This window comes from Callospermophilus lateralis, chromosome 3 (genome assembly GCF_048772815.1).
Source record: "Callospermophilus lateralis isolate mCalLat2 chromosome 3, mCalLat2.hap1, whole genome shotgun sequence".
Taxonomy (NCBI): Eukaryota; Metazoa; Chordata; class Mammalia; order Rodentia; family Sciuridae; genus Callospermophilus; species Callospermophilus lateralis.
Genome location: NC_135307.1, coordinates 34,789,369 through 34,805,579, shown reverse-complemented (window position 1 = coordinate 34,805,579; position 16,211 = coordinate 34,789,369).

The window sequence follows — 16,211 nt, the reverse complement described above, 5'->3', positions numbered from 1 at the left end:
AAAATATATTTTTCCATTTATTTATTGGGTTATTTGGATTTCTTTTTATGTGTTAAATTTTTTGAGTTCTTTGTATATTCTATATATTAATCTCCTGAACAGAAATCTTAATTCATTTGCAAGTTTTTTGATTTCCTTGACTATCTACACAATCATGTTTAAAGACATGTTGTAAAACTTTAGTTTTACAAAATAATGACTTTTAATTCTTTTCCTGTAACAAACTTAATGTCTATTAAAAGGTCTTATTTCCATCAGGCAACAAATAGTTTTACTAGACTTGTGTAGATGGCCAGGCAAATCCATAGAGCCCTGGAGTCCAAGGAGGGAAACATTCATATGATCTTCAGTGTTTCCAACTCTCTTCACCAACATTTGCTGAAAGACTCAGTACTTGTCATTTTTGACAGCTGATTCATGCAGGACTTTGCTCTCCATAAAGAAGCCCCTTGGTGTCTTGTAGACCCTTTCTCAGGGTTCCTTTGCTAGAAATCTATAGTTATTCTGTGGTTCCATGCCTCACTGTTATGGGGCTCTCTAAGACTATGGCAACTACTCCTCACCTCTCTGGGCCTCACCCCAGTGCAGGTAACAAGGTTTTAAGGATCAGGCCAGGGATTCTGAGTTCTACTTGCCCTTTCCTCAGGAAGAGCAACATGGACTCTCTCTGACATTTGATCTTTGCAACCCTCTGAGCTTCTTGTTTTTCACCCTGTCACTCTAGTCCTTCCTCCTACCCATCAAATGTTCAGGAGTGGGGTTGCAGCTGAGAATGGAGATGATGGGAGATCAGAAATAAAATAATTTGGGCTTAAACACTTTCCCAAAGTGGATTTTTTTCATAACTCCTTTCCTCCCTTTGCATTTTGGGATTACACTCCTAATGCAATGTTTATTACTCTTAATTCCCATCACATATAGAGTACAAAAGACTCTCTGCTCTGTGGTCTATGCTCTACTTCAGGCCTCCTGGGCCAGTAGGTTTCTGTGCAGCTGCAGGTGCCTGGGGAGCACTGTGTGCTCACTGCACAGAGGTAGGTAGCTGAGTCACTGAGCTGGGAGCCTCTGATGTGCAGGAAAAGATGCCGGTTGGCTTTTTCAAGCTGTGCTGTGAATCTTCCTTCACCTTTTTCGCCATTGGAGAATATGGATATCAGCAACTTGGGACCTTTCCCAGGATATTGTCTGTACCAGAAGAAATACTGAGAAGCACTGTCACTGTAAGTGCAGTTGAAAGAGGCCGCGGCTCCCTCTGGAACACTGAGGGCTGCAGGACTCTGCTCCACTGCCTTCTGTTGGCTGTGCACCCCTGTGCAAAAAGACAATGGTTCAGGAAGGGTGGTTGGGTAGTGGTCACTCTACAGGGAGCCTACCACCCTCCCCTAGTTAAAAGGTAAAACCATTCATGTTTCTACCCATGGACCTAGAATAGTTGATAACTTCAAATATTGTTCTTTATGCTCCCACAAAAAATGCCCAAACTCACAGCTCAGCTGAAGCCACAGGATCAGTAGTAAAACACTCAAAGATTTCATCATTCTTTTCTCCTCTGGTTCTAAGGAACCAGATGTTAAACCCTAAAAAGAAAAAAAAAAAAAAAAAACCAATAAAACAAAACAAAAAAGCCCGGGTCTCATTTAGACATTTGTAATTCTGAAATATAAAAAGAACCTCTTCTCCCAATTAGAAAAAAAGAGGTTTCATCACCCGTGATGCATCTCAAAGCCACTCCTCCTCTGTTCTCTCCTCTTCCCCCACCCCCCTCTCTGGCATGCAGGCACAGGCACTTACATCTTTCCTTAGTGTCTCTGAGAAGATACTGCCATCTTGTGGATTCATCATAGTGATCAAAGGAATATTCGAAATGCAGACCCTTCTATGTACACTGTTAAAAGTCTGATACTTTAGTTAAACTAAAAATTTAGTAAACATTTTCTTCAAGTCAATGTGTGTGTGTTTATATGTTCATATTTTATAGAAAATGGCCGCCTTTTCTGAGTAAGATCTGTTATTTCAAATAACCACCTTTCTGCACTGGAAACCATTCTTAACAGTTCTATTATAGAAATCTGAGATTTTGCAATTCAAGGAGTATTTCATATTGCATAGTTCTTCTCCTTGTACAGCCAGACACCTCCCATACCAGTTTCTCATCTTCAATTTTTAAATAATTTGCTTGTAATCCCAAAGAATCCTTTCAAAATAGAATGTGTTTTCTTTAGTATCTTGAAAATACACAAGATTTCTTTCTTTTTTAAATTGTATTTTTTGGTTCTTCTTAGTTATATGTGACAGTAGAATTCATTTTGATAAAATTATACAAGCATAGGATGTATCATATTCTAATTAGGACCCCATTCTTGGTGGGATTCACTTAGGTATTTCAGAATGGTTTTAAATCTGGCTTAACAAGCATGGTTCCACATCAAAGCCCAGGCAACATTTTTAAACAAGGCCAGCACTAGAGAACCTTGAAATGTTTCCTTCCATTTTGAACAAACTACATGCCTGTTTCCAAACAGCACTTACTTGGGTTCATGTAGGAGGGATGGAGCTGCCTTTAGCTCCTAAACTCTAAAATAAGTCCATGTGTTTGTTCATCTGTCTAATTTCTCTCATTCCCCTTTCTTGAATAAAACCTGATATCTAAGTATTGGCCTTTGAAAGATGTGGATCTGTTCTCTCTCTCCTTCCGCATTTCCATCCTTGGTTATCCAGCCAGAACTATCAGAGGGGTATCGAAGTCAGAAATTCAATTGAGCCAACAGACAAACAAACAACACAGCTCATGTTCCACCTTTATCCCACAAACTGCTTCATTCCTTTAGAGGGGTTATTGTCTGGAAACCAGCAAAACTGCAGGTCCTTCTATACTCATGAGCCATGTAATCAAAATCCACCAACAATGGCACCATCATACACTTCCCATTCTACCAAATGAACGGGAAACAGCATGCTATAGGAAGATGCTGATATTGAAATCCTTTTCTTCTACAGAATGTTATACTTGGCAAAAGAGCAATACTCATTTCTCAGTAAATGTGAAAACCAAAGAAAGAATGACAGCAGCCAAAGATGGTAGCCACTATGGCCTTGGAAATGTTTAAAAATGAAACATAAAGATTTAAAAATAAAATGTGACCCAGAAGAAGAGTCTTTGTAAAAAGTACCCTCGTTGGTATGATTTGAGACAACAACAAAAAAATTGACCTAATAGATCCAATGTGGTGGCAGATCTAAGAACCACATCAGTACAGGCAAAATGACAAGAATTCATCTTGCATCAATCTTATCCTATAAAAGCTTCTATGTCTAATGACATCTAAAGGAGAAGTCAAAATACTTCAGGTGCCTGAAGGATGCTATTATGGCAAATAAAAAGGAAAACTACTGATTTATCACTTTGGGTTACTATTTCTTCATGTATTTTTTCTCATCCTTAACTTTTCCCCTTCTCTTCTATGATCCCCATTATACTTACATCTGTATATTTTATAATGTCTCACAGATCTCTTTGACTTTATTCATTTTTCTTTTTTCCTCTACTTCACAAACTGGATAAATTCAATTGATGTATCTTCAAGCTTAAGAATTTTTCCTCTTGTGTGCTCAACTATGCTATTGAATCCCTCCAGTAAAATTTTTTAGAGATCATTTTCTCTGGGTAGCCATTTTTCTTTCCCGATGACATTCTGGGATATGGGGAATGTAGGCAAGTTCTTTGCATTAGTGCTTGCAGGAGCCACCTGACAGGTCAAAGAAGTCAAGGACTATTCATTGAAACCAGGGGCTTTGTTAACACCATAGCACTCTGAATAAGTGCAACCTCATCTGATATTAAGGTCCATTAAGTTCCTGACAGCATCAGAAATCCACAATGAAATGTATGTTGCTGTTTAAAGACTATCTTTGAGCCAGTGTTGGGAAGATTGTTTTCTTGGTTGTTGTAAACTTTATGTGGTATTTGGTTGGAGTAGACTGGTTATTGTTTTAAATTTTTCTATCTGCTTTTTCATGGGGCTTTTGCTAGAGAGAACGTATTTGTCTTGGGGCTTATTGTCTGCACCCACTGTCAATTTCAGGTTACTGGTTTCTGCAGGATTCAGGGAGGTTATATAAATAAAAGAAAATTTGGGGAACTCACCATGTTTTAATTCCTCAAGTCCAAGTTCCTCAGCATGTCTGCCTGCTTCCCTCCACCTTTTGAGGTCTTCTTATGCCTTATTTTTAAAGAGTGTCAGGACTTAGCTATACATAGGAAAGAATACAAGAAAGCAGGTATACTGCAACTTTCTGAAAGTAGAAGGCAGGATGCTTGCTTCTTTCATCACCTAAAACCTCAGGACACCTTGGTTGGGACAGCATTCTTCTACCAACATGTTCAGAAAATTGGATTTTGGTTGAGCCATCTGGATTCTTTTGTTTATATGGTCCTCAGTCATGAGAATAACTACCGTTTATTTGAGTTCACTGCTCTACAAATTCCTATATAGTGTCAGGAGAGGGCCAGATGGTGACTATTATGTAAGTGTCATGAAAATGCCCTTATCTCTCTTGCTCTTTTTCTTTCTAAACCAAGGGTTTGGGTATGAATTAAAAAATTACCAAAAAAATGACAAAAAGTAATACTGATTTTGTGCTGTTGGAGAAAAGCAATAACTCTGTCATCTGAAAAGAGAAAGCAAGCCCTAACCTCTTTGAGAGGGTGAGCTTAATATTTTCTTTGCTACAACAAGCACCGTGACCTAGAATAATAACAAGGTGCTCTGCTGGAGTGAAGCAGTAGCTGCAGCTGGCAATCTGACCTACTCCTGGTTTGTTTTCCCTTCCATAGTCCATGAAAATAGTAAACTCAAGTGAAGATGGCTTCTCCTGTGCTGTTCTGCTACATCAATGGCAACCCCAGCCTGAATGAGCTTTCCCATACAGTACATCACATGAATCAGGACAATCGTTTCTCTATCTGTCTAATATAAATGTTTATTTTTTCATCATGTCTCACTAGTCCTGGTTTAGACCATGGATGCCTACAGTGGTTGCAAGCATCCAGTAACACTACTCTGACATTAAAGTGATGTAATGCCAACCTCAATAAAGTTTAAAAATGAATCCTGGACAGGATTGACCTTTCCCTTCAGGTTTTATGCTTATCTCTGGGAAAAGGGGGCCATAGAATATTTCTAATGATGGCTGATTTGGAGTCTCTTCTTGGCAATTAAACCAAAGATCAATACATCATTCTAAATTCCCTTGCATTGTTCATAATGGATAACACTATATTCTAGATTTCTCTACTCTGGAGTCAGGATTATGGTTAATACCACAGATCAGTTTCATCCTGATGCTTCGAGTTCTGCTGAAATAGCTTTAATTAAAAACAGACAAATTGAATGCATTCAGTCTTAGCTTCTGTCAGATTAATTGGAATGACTAATGAAGTGGCATGCTTATGAAAAAAATCCCTAAACAGTATAGGACCAGGAATGGATATTATTGAACAATAGTCCACAATGAGTCCCTTGTACCCCTATATGCCTTATTGAGTGTACCAATAATGTTAGATTATAATCAGTCTTCCTGGATAATTTCTCTAAGCTAGGCTTGCAAAGCAACATCGAGAGTTGGGGAGGTAGCAACCTTTGAAACAAAGAGCAAACATGCTTACTGTGTTCTATTGAAGCAGGAAATTCTGCAAGCTCAGAGTTCCTCAGCTGTGTCACAATACCACTGCATGCATATATATGTCTGTGCCCAATATATACTCTCTTTGGGACATAAGAAAAATGACAACTGAAACAAATATACCAGCGCTTATGCTATTTTCTCTGCTCTTAATAATAAAGTCCTTTATCTCTGACCCAGGAGTCTTGTGTCTTTACTAGTGATATCAATGAAAGAACAACTTGGCTTTAAAAAGGGTGAAATGCAGGACATATAACCCCTCTCTCTACTAAACTAAAATTTTGAATTACTTTGAGAAGCATAGGTTTCCCAAAACAGGACTGAAATGAGCCATTTTTGAAGGATCTCATATATGGCCTCTTATGGGAATTAAGCATCACTTCTAATAAAATACGTGAGCAATTTTCTGACATAATTTAATGAAATAAAGACTCCTGTGAAATTATTGCTTCACACTCAGATGACTATTAATTTGTGAGGAGCAGACTAGCCACCACATACATAGTAAAATTAGGATGATTATTAACCAGTCCATTGATCACAGCAATAATCTTTAACCATATCCTTTTATAATCTAATCTCCTACAAAATGTCTACCAAGGCTAATTATTTGAATTTGTTTCCTGAGGAGTCTTTTAGCTTGTAGTAATATGAAATAAAACTTTGACAGGTGCTCATAATTATTTGACCTGAGAAGTTTCTTTTACACCTACCCACATCTTCTAGCTATGTCTTTTGATTTCTTTTTGACACTTTCCCATTGGGTTACTAGCCTCAGAGTTGACTCAGTCCTTCTAATTACATCTGATAATGTGAGTTCAGTTGGGAGAGGAAAGGCTGAAACCCTGTGCGGATCTGATTATTTAACAAAGCCTTCAGGCACAGGAAGGCCTGGATCTGAGTCTGGGGGAAAGTGCTGGAGAGAACTGTGTCACCTCATGGGATGAACCAGAAATCATGCACTAAGTTGGAGTTGCTAGGGTGGGAACGAGAGGCAAGGAAATGGGAGGAAGAAAGGAGAGCCAAGCAACATCATTCATTCATCTGCTCTTCATTCCTCCAGTAGGTATTTCTGTACTGGCTATATGGGCCACTCAAGAGTCTAGCACTAAGTAAGGGTGTGAATTAAACAATTACCTTTGACTTCATAATACTCATATTATAATTAGAAGGATAGACATTAAACACATTGACAAATCAATAACAGAATTGTATGTTATGATTCTTACCATAAGGAAGAACGTAACTTGAGTGCTCTGATAGCATAAGGGAGGCTACTAAGCATAGATGGCTACTTTGATGAAGAAGAGCAGAAGAAGTCAGCAGGCTTCTCCACAGTAGAGATGTCTGAACTGAGACCTACAGGATTAAAAGGAGTCAGGCTGGCCATGATTTGGGGGAATAGCATTTCACATGGAAAGAGAAAGATTGAATATGGGAAAAGGCATGGTGAGTTCAGCAAATTGAAGGGAGAACTGTGTTATTGCTATACAAAAAGCCAGGAAAGAAAAGGTAAGAGCTGAAACTGAAAGGTCAGGCAAGATCCAAAATATGTGGAGTCTCATATATCACAGACTGAAGTTTGCATTTCATCTTAGGAGCAATATAAAGCCACTGAGGCACTTGGGGAAAGTAGAGGTAGGTTGGGGTTCACACTTTAAAAAGTTACTTTTGAAACTTATCAGATCAGTGCTTTTCCAAGTTTTGAGTGGCAGAAACTCCTGGGGGATCTTGTTAGCATGCAGACTTCAGTTCCATAGATCTGGGGGAACCAGATACTGCTCTTCCTCACTCAGAGGAGCAAAGCCATGTGCAGTGGATGCCTTGAGAGAAAGAGGGGACAGTGAGAAGGTAACTTAGACAATGCTTTTCAAACTTTCTGAAAACAAACTTTACTGTATTGAAGAATAATTATTGTGTTTGATGGACTCTGATGTTTTCTAATCTTATTTTTAACCACAAAATGTATAATTTCATAGGTTAATAGGAAAGAAAATTAAAATACTGTGAAATTGTTTACTTAAAAAATGACTACTTTAAAATAATGTCCATAACTTGTAAAGTATTGGAAAATATGCATAATCTTCTGCTACTTTTGAAATCATAGTTTGGTAAAAAATATCTTCATGAAATGAGGCATTCAGTGTAATGTGCTTTACCTTATTCAAATGACTCTATTTCCATAAAACTATAATTTGATAATGTTCATTTTTATGATATCATCTACAATACTGGACAATTAAAGAGTATCATGTATTTTAAAAATAATGTATTTAAAAAGATACATCCATATAAGGGAACAATGCAATCATTTAAAATTATGCCCTCAACAGATTTCCTGGCATGGAAATATCTAAATACAATGTGGAGAGAGAGAGATATGTAATAAAGACCCTCTTACAAAAAAATACAATTATATGTGTACACACAAAAGTGTTTAAATGATAATAATTATCATTTGTACATAATACAATTTTGAGAGTTTTCTACTTTTATCTGAATGCTTATATCTTCTAATTTATGCAAAATAACATGTATAATTAAATTATAAAAAAATGTTATTTAGTTTAAACTAATGACACACGACTCCCTTCAAACTCTGGATGTTACATTACTTCTTTGGTGAAAGAAGCAATTGCCAAGGGGTCATAAAGCCTGGTTTCTATTCCCAGCTTCCATTTTCGTAAGTCATGCTTTGAGTAAGCAAAGTCATGATTGTGGATACCAATTCTTTTATGAATTAAAAGAAATTCATGGGCTAGGTCAGTGTTTCCTAACGTGATTGATACTGGGGATGAGCTTTTTCATTGTGATACATATGTTATATTTTAATATAATTAGGAAAATTATATATTTTAATATATAATTAGGAAGAAATATATAATTAATACATCAGATATATGATTTTACAAACAGTATAAATTAAGACAAGGAAAATTTGATGTAGTTATTTTTTAAAGTCTACTTAGTACTAAATTAAATAAATAATGGTATAGGTAATATACAGAGGGAGAAATATTGTGGAGGTTATGAACAAATGTATAAAGTGCTGGTAAGGGGGGCAGCTTGATGAAAACTTACTTCATGAACTCTACTGACTTATTTCAGGAACTCAGTTGAGCCACGTTGGGTCTACCCTCCTATGAAAGGACAGCGCAGTAGACACGGTGGATCAACAGGCCTAGGGGTGACATAATCTGCAATGAGGAATGAGACAATAACCAAAGGAAAGTGAAAAGAGAATAAACTCAGGTTCATCACAGAAGGCTGATGGAGTATTATCCTTCATGCTTTGGAGATGGAGATTATAAGGATAATCCTCTCTAGGAATAAAACTGCTCACTCATCCCAAGTCCAGGCCTGTGTCTCAAGGCCCAGTTGAAGGGGTTGTAGCACAAGTGCAGGCGCTTGGGTCCCACAGTGATGCAAAGCATAGAAGGAGGTGGCTGAATCTACAACATGAGAGGCTGAGACATTCAAAACACTATATCTTATTTTTCCCAAGGAGTTCTTTAAAATCTTTGTCTGCCTGATCTTTCTGGCTGGACTGAATTAAAGTCAAAGATTAAAGTCCTCTCCCAGGATACTATTGGAACCAATGGAAGTTGAGAACCATTCTCTCTTGAGAATTGCAATTGAGTGCCAGGTGTCCTCTCCTGGACACTCAGGAATGGAGGGCTCTGCTCTGTTGAGAGCCACAGCCGAAGGGGCCCCAGCAAACTTTCAGACTGCCAGCTGATGAGCTGAAGGGGCCCCAGCAAACTTTCAGACTGCCAGCTGATGATTGGCTCACAGCGGCCCTAGCAACATCTAGCTGATTGGCTCCTCTGCGGTGATACTCATTGGGCTGTTTCCCTGCCCTTTCAGACCACGGAGCTGCTCATTGGGGGACTTTTTTGGCTCCGCCCATGCGACCCAGCCAATCAGCCTCAAGAGCAGGAGGATTGTGGGAGGAAGAGGTTGTTGGGGTGTGTGGCTTGTGGGAAGCTGGTGGTGGCAGTTGGGCTCTGAGGGTTTTTTCCTGAGGAGCTGTTTTGTTTATAGTGTGTGGTTCTAAAAATAAAGTTAGTTTCTTTTGACAAGTGGCTCCTGAATTGTGCCCAGCCAGACTGTGGCACTGCTCCAACATATGCAGGCTGCTCACCCCTGTTTAAACAAAGAACCTACACAGAGGAGATTCATTAATGACTGGCTACTTTTTGAAGACATGCTTTCTTTCCAAAGTCTCCACAAACGAGCATGGTACCTCTCACCCACTCTTCTGTAACTCTCAGACTTGCGAAGCTGACTAGTATGATCTACTCTTTTTATTGATTTCTGCAAAGTCACCAACTGAACAGCATAGCTGCCAAGAGAAAATCACAAGTGAACTCCTAAGAGCCCTTCCATTTTTCTGTCCATCAGACTGTCTAGGGGCACTGGTCAGGGTCTGAGAGCCCTTCAACACCAGCAATCCATACAGCAACACTGACATGGAGGGAAGCTGAGAGCCTCCTTAGCCAACCAGATACTAGATCACTCCTATGTTCCAGAAACCCTGATCTCTGAAGAGGTAACCAAGAAAGGACCAGGTGCAGATGTGCTAGAGAGCTAAACTATGGTTTGCTCCCTAGGTTGTTCTCTTTTGCTTTTTCCTCTATATTTATTTCTTAGTTTTAGGTGGACATGATATCTTTCTATCATGCATACTAGGGGAGCGCACTACCACTTGAGCCACATCCCCAACCCTTCTTCTATAATTTTTGAGCAGTTACCCTTCATGAAAAGCATACCTCTCCCTGAAGGAAAGCCCAGTAAACATTTTTCCTTTCTTTTCCTTTGTTTTTTCCCCTTTCCTTTCCAATTCAAGAATCTGATAAGTGAGCTTCCAGGTATGAATCTTGTTTTAGGCACTGTAGCACAGTGTAATGATGACATGAATCCGCCTAACTCCATAAAACTTATGTGGATCCACCTTAGAATTTACCTTAAATTACACCAGAAGAAAGAAATTGTGTCCTATGCATAAAGCCTATGAGGTAAAGAAAACAAACAAGAAAGATATTTCAGTCAGGTGGAAAGGATAATTCCACAGTGAAGTGAAGCATGACTCTCAGCCATAAATGTGGTAAAAGGAGAGTGGATACCAGGAGAGTCAGAAGTTTAGCCTTAATCCATACTTAATTTTTCTTGTTATTTTTTCTTAAATTACCTTTATTTAATTATCTCATTTATGTCCATGGATAGCCAATTTTAGTTGAAGATTATTTTATAATAACAATTTAATTAAATTCATAAATTCAGTCCTTAAAACCATTGGTTCCAATAGTATCCTGGGAGGTATATGTTATTAAAGATGATGAAGTGTAGGTGCTCTAGGTCTGAATAATTCCCTCCATGGTCATATCATTTAGTAAGTGACAGATACTCCACTTCAGTGCCTATGCCCTTCACTCACCATATGAAACCTGCCAGTCATTAACATAAGCAAAGTCAGTGCCTGTGTTGAAACGTGATATTCCTCAGAGGAAACTGAACACAATGACAAGTCCAGAGTCAAACCTTGTGGGAGAAACTCTTTTGGTGTCTGTATTTAACTGTTTTATTCATTTGGCTGTACTCCTTATGCCTACAAAAATATCTGTCATTTGTTGTATTTAATAAATAATTATATAACGGTTAAGTTCAATGTGTTGTCTGTCCTTCAAAATCTAATGATATTTTCTACTTCCTTCATAAAGCTTCCTTTGGTCTTTTTTTTTTTTTTAATGTCACAGTGATATCTTGCGAATACTTTTAAAAATTGGGACTTGAGCTGGGTGTGTTGGCACATGCCTGTAATCCCAGCAGCTTGGGAGGCTGAGGCAGGAGGATCACAAGTTCAAACCTAGCGCCATCAACATAGTGAAGCCCTAAGCAACTCAATGAAACCCTGTCTCTAAATGAAATACAAAATAGGGCTGAAGATGTGGCTCAGTGGTCGAGTGCCCCTGGAGTTCAACTCCAAGTGCCCCCCCAAAAAAACTTCACAAAACTTGGGGCTGAGAATGTGGCTCTGCAGTAGAGTGCTTGCCTAGCATGCATGAGGCCCTGGGTTCAATCCCTAGCACCACCAAAAGCAACTTATTTGTTCCATGTACTTGGAATTTTACCTGTTGGTTAAATTCTTATGCATTTTATCTTGTTCCTCAATTTACAAGTTTCTTGTGATGATTTAATTCAGGGTAAAACAGTATTTTATTCTGCTTATCAGTAGGGTCAAAGACCCCAATGTAGTAGATTGTGCATATGAAGACTTCATAATTTGAGTATGCATTTTTTCATGTTAATGATTAGCCAACAGTAAGATAATTCTTTGCTCCTAGAATATAAGCAATTTCTATTTTTTATTATATAAGTGTTCATGATAGTTGTTACTAATGTTTATTGAGCACTAATTTGAGTCAGAATTCCACTGTATCAATTCATTTAATCCCTACAACAACTTAGAGTGAGAGAAGTTAGCAAGTTGGCCAAGGTTACACAAAGAGAGGCATTCAAGGTGATATTCAAACACAAGCAAGTTGGCTACTAAGTCCTTGCTCTTAGCCACTCACCTTAAGCTTCTTATTTTTGCTTCAGAATAAACAAACGACATGGTAAATGATGTTGCTCCCTAAATGTGAATTAATATCCCTGACTCAGAGCACAGCACTATTTGGTTTCAAGGACATTGTCAGAATGAGCACACTGAAAGAAGGTGCAGACCAAACACTTTTTTTTGTCCTTATTGACCTCCAAGAAAGGATAGAATAAAGTTTGGGAGAGAGAATGCCAAAGGGAAACTGCTAAGAACCCTACTGAGTTTTGATTATTTGAATGAGTGACTTCTGTCAGTTGACACATTAATTCACTTGTATGATAGGACAATTTTTTTTCATAAGTCCTCCTCTATAAATAATTACTAGGAAATAAAAGAACTTGGGGTGGTATTTGGGGAATGTTGTAATAATGAATTTAGATTTGTACCTAAAAGAAATGTTTTAGAAAAGGTTTAAAATTTTAATACATTAACTGAGGGAAAACTGAATCAGAGAATACTTTTCAGCAAATTTAAAAAAGTTAAATTTGATCCTTTTACTATTATGAAAGTATTTTGCTGAGCCTTTTAGGGTAGCTAGCAGGCTCTCAGAGCCTCCACGGATCCCTCAGTGAGATTCAGTAAGCACAATGGAAACATCCAGAGTTCCGAGGGCTACCATCTCATCACACAGAAGCTGAGTTCCTGCTGCTCATGCAGGCATAAGGCATAAGGGTCTGGAGATACCTAAGTCTTCTTTTCAGAAAAAGCAGGAATGTATTCTCTGGTCTCTACTGTTGGGTGCACACCTCTGGTGATGATTCAGGTACTGATTTACTAATGGAGAATTCTTCTACATCTACTCCCATGTTCTCAGAAATAAATAAACAAGCAGAAACAGGATGTCACCCCAGAAGAAGCTGATGAGTTCTGTAAATTTACAAGTGCCACCTTGTTGTGGGGCAGTCCATACTGGTGAGCAGGAGGACAAAGTGGAATTACCTTTTTTGATGAATTTCTTGGATAATGTACTTCTTTTCATTCCTGTACTTGAATCCATTCTTACTTTCTTGAGGTTTTTTTTTTTATGTGCACATTTATATTTTAATGAGTTATAAATAATTTATGCAGGTATGCTAGTAGGAAATCTGAACTTTAATTTCTTCACTCTACTTATTTGGAAGGTGAGTTAGTACAGGAAAAAGTATCTAATGGCTGAACATACCTAGATTTACTTTTAGCTAGATTTACTTTACTTTTAGCTCCAGAATTCAATTTTAAAATATTGGCATTTGAGTAAAATCCAGACTGATCATAATGAACAGTCCAGGTCCTGGCTTCATTTATTTAAGAGGTAACACTTTACTAAGCTTTGGAAATGAACTATTTAATGCCTTAGTATATATCCTGCCTATCTCTCTCAGTCAATATCTGCCTTCCTCATAAATACTTGTCTGCTCTAATTCTTACATTATATTTAAATTTCTCCAAATATCCCATAAAGGAACTTCACAGCTGATTTGTACAAACCAGTGTTCACAATTGCATGGAGGCATTCTGTTCCTTAGTGTCTTTTCTGGGACACTGACAGTGAAAGCACCTGGCACAGTCACTCTGCTGTCTAAACAGTGTCTGGGACTGCCAGTGTCATGAGGGCAGAACAGTCTGAGCAGAATGTCCTCCAGAGGAGCAGTGGTGGAAAGCAGAAGAATTGGTGCAGCTCTGGAGAGGTGTCTGGAACTGCAGCAGTGCTAAATTGGCAAAGCAGCTGAGGACCAAGTACCTGTCCAGGGAAAGGAAATTGATCAGAAATCGATATCAGCCGCATTAACACTTTCCCCTTCCACTTAGTCGCATTCTGTTAGGTAGCTGGGTCCCTCCCAGACTGAGCTGCTTTGTCCTTTTGGATCCAAACTGTCATCTACTTCAGTAGCAGCAACACAGCATGACAGCATTACCCCTGGGAACAGCCAAATGCAGCAGCTAACCTTCTGTGCGGAGTGAGGATATATTAGCTAGGTTCAAGCTTAAACCCAGTCATGTCTGAGAGGAATACCAGATCGCTTGTGAACTGGTATATAACATGAAATATAATGTCCCTGCTCCTCCACCTCCCATGCCTCCTCAACAGATCTCCAGGTGCAGGTTTGTGTGCTGGCAGCAAGTGCCTGGGGAGCACAGTGCGCCCACCACACAGATGTAGGAGGCGGTGTCGCTGAGCTGAGAGGCTGCAATGTGCAGGGAGCTGTGCTTGGCAGTTGAATTCAGAATTGCTGTGTACCTTCCAGTTGATATTTTGCTCTCACTGTAATTCATGATTGCCAGAGTAAAAGGCCATCTCCCCAAGTCCTGTTTGTACCACCTCAGGTTGTTAAAGGGGCTCACAGTATAATTGCATTGAAGAGTGCAGTTCTCTCCCTGCAGGACGGTTAGGGACAGAGGACTCTGTTCCACCTGGGTTCTTCCACTCGACCCTATTCAGGAAGCAACATGATATTCAAGAGATCCATCCCCAGTCTTAATGCTTCCTAATCTGCCTCCCTTCTTTACTCTCCACGTGAATCCCAGGCGAACTAGAAGACGACCCCATTCTCTTCCCTCCTCCTACCCCAATGAAGGGCACCTTTACCCCAAGTCCTAGGAAAATGTTTCCTACGTAAACCTGGCTGAAACTCCCCACTGACTTACAACAAAAATAAAGCCACGAAATCACCAAAAGTATCCCCAGACTCTTCTCCATTCTTATTCAGCAGCAGCAGCCTCTACAACTGACTCATCTACTCAACATCTTCTCTTCTTTGCAACATTAATCAAAGGGATTCTGGGGAAACATGCCCCACCAATCAGAGATCAGATCAACTACACACTTGCTCCCACAGACAGAGCTAGTGCAAACACTGCCATCCTGGGGTCAGAGATGGAGCGCTCAATACCTCAGAACAAGCTTAGCTTTTTCCAGGTTTCTTCTTACTATTTGTGAGGGGATATAGAATATAAGCTCTGGCATGTCTATATAAACACAGCAGATTAGTTATTAAGACATATATTTGAGGACTTCAGTCCTCAATTCTGGCTTTCTATGATATTGGATAGGAGAGTTAAATTTTAACTTTTTTCATCTGAAAATAGGTATGGTAATAACAAAATATTTTTGAAAGATTTTAAAAAGATGATTCATGTAAAGAGCTAATGGAATTAGCTAGCATGAACTTAGCCTTCAAGTTCTATGTAAGCTCCCGTAGGACGAGAAGTTTTCCTTTTTTATTCTCTACTACATCTTCAGTTTCTAGAGTGAAGTCTATAGAGAAATAGGTAGATACATCATAAATTTTTACTGGAATGAATGAATGAACGGTAATTTTTGCTTTGGTAGTGATGGTAGTATTTTTATCATTAGTTAGTAATTTAGCAATTACTCTTTGTTTATTTGTTCTAATTAGTTATACATGATGGTAGAATGCATTTTGACATTTCATACATAAATGGAGTATAACTTCTCATTCTTCTGGTTGTACATGATGCACAGTTACACAGGTCTTACAGTCATATAGGGTTAATATAGGATAATTCGCATATAGGGTAATAATGTCTGATTCATTCTACTATCATTCCTACCCCATACCCCCTCTCCTCCCTTCACTCCCCTCTGTCTAATCCAAAGCACCTCTATTCTTCCCTAGCACCCCTGTTATTGTGAATTAGCACAAACATATCAGAGGAAATATTTGGCCTTTGGTTCTTTGAGACTTGCTTATTTTGCTTAGCATGATGTTCTCTAGTTCCATTCATTTACCATCAAATGCTATAATTTCATTCTTCTATAAGGCTGAGTAATATTCCATTTTTGTGTGTGTATAGAATATTGTGTATATATACCAACTTCTTTATCCATTTATCTTCAACAATTTTTCTTAAAGGTGTAATATATGCTGATGATATATTATTATAAGGTTTGGTAATATGTAGGAGGAATGTTGAAGATTTAAAATTT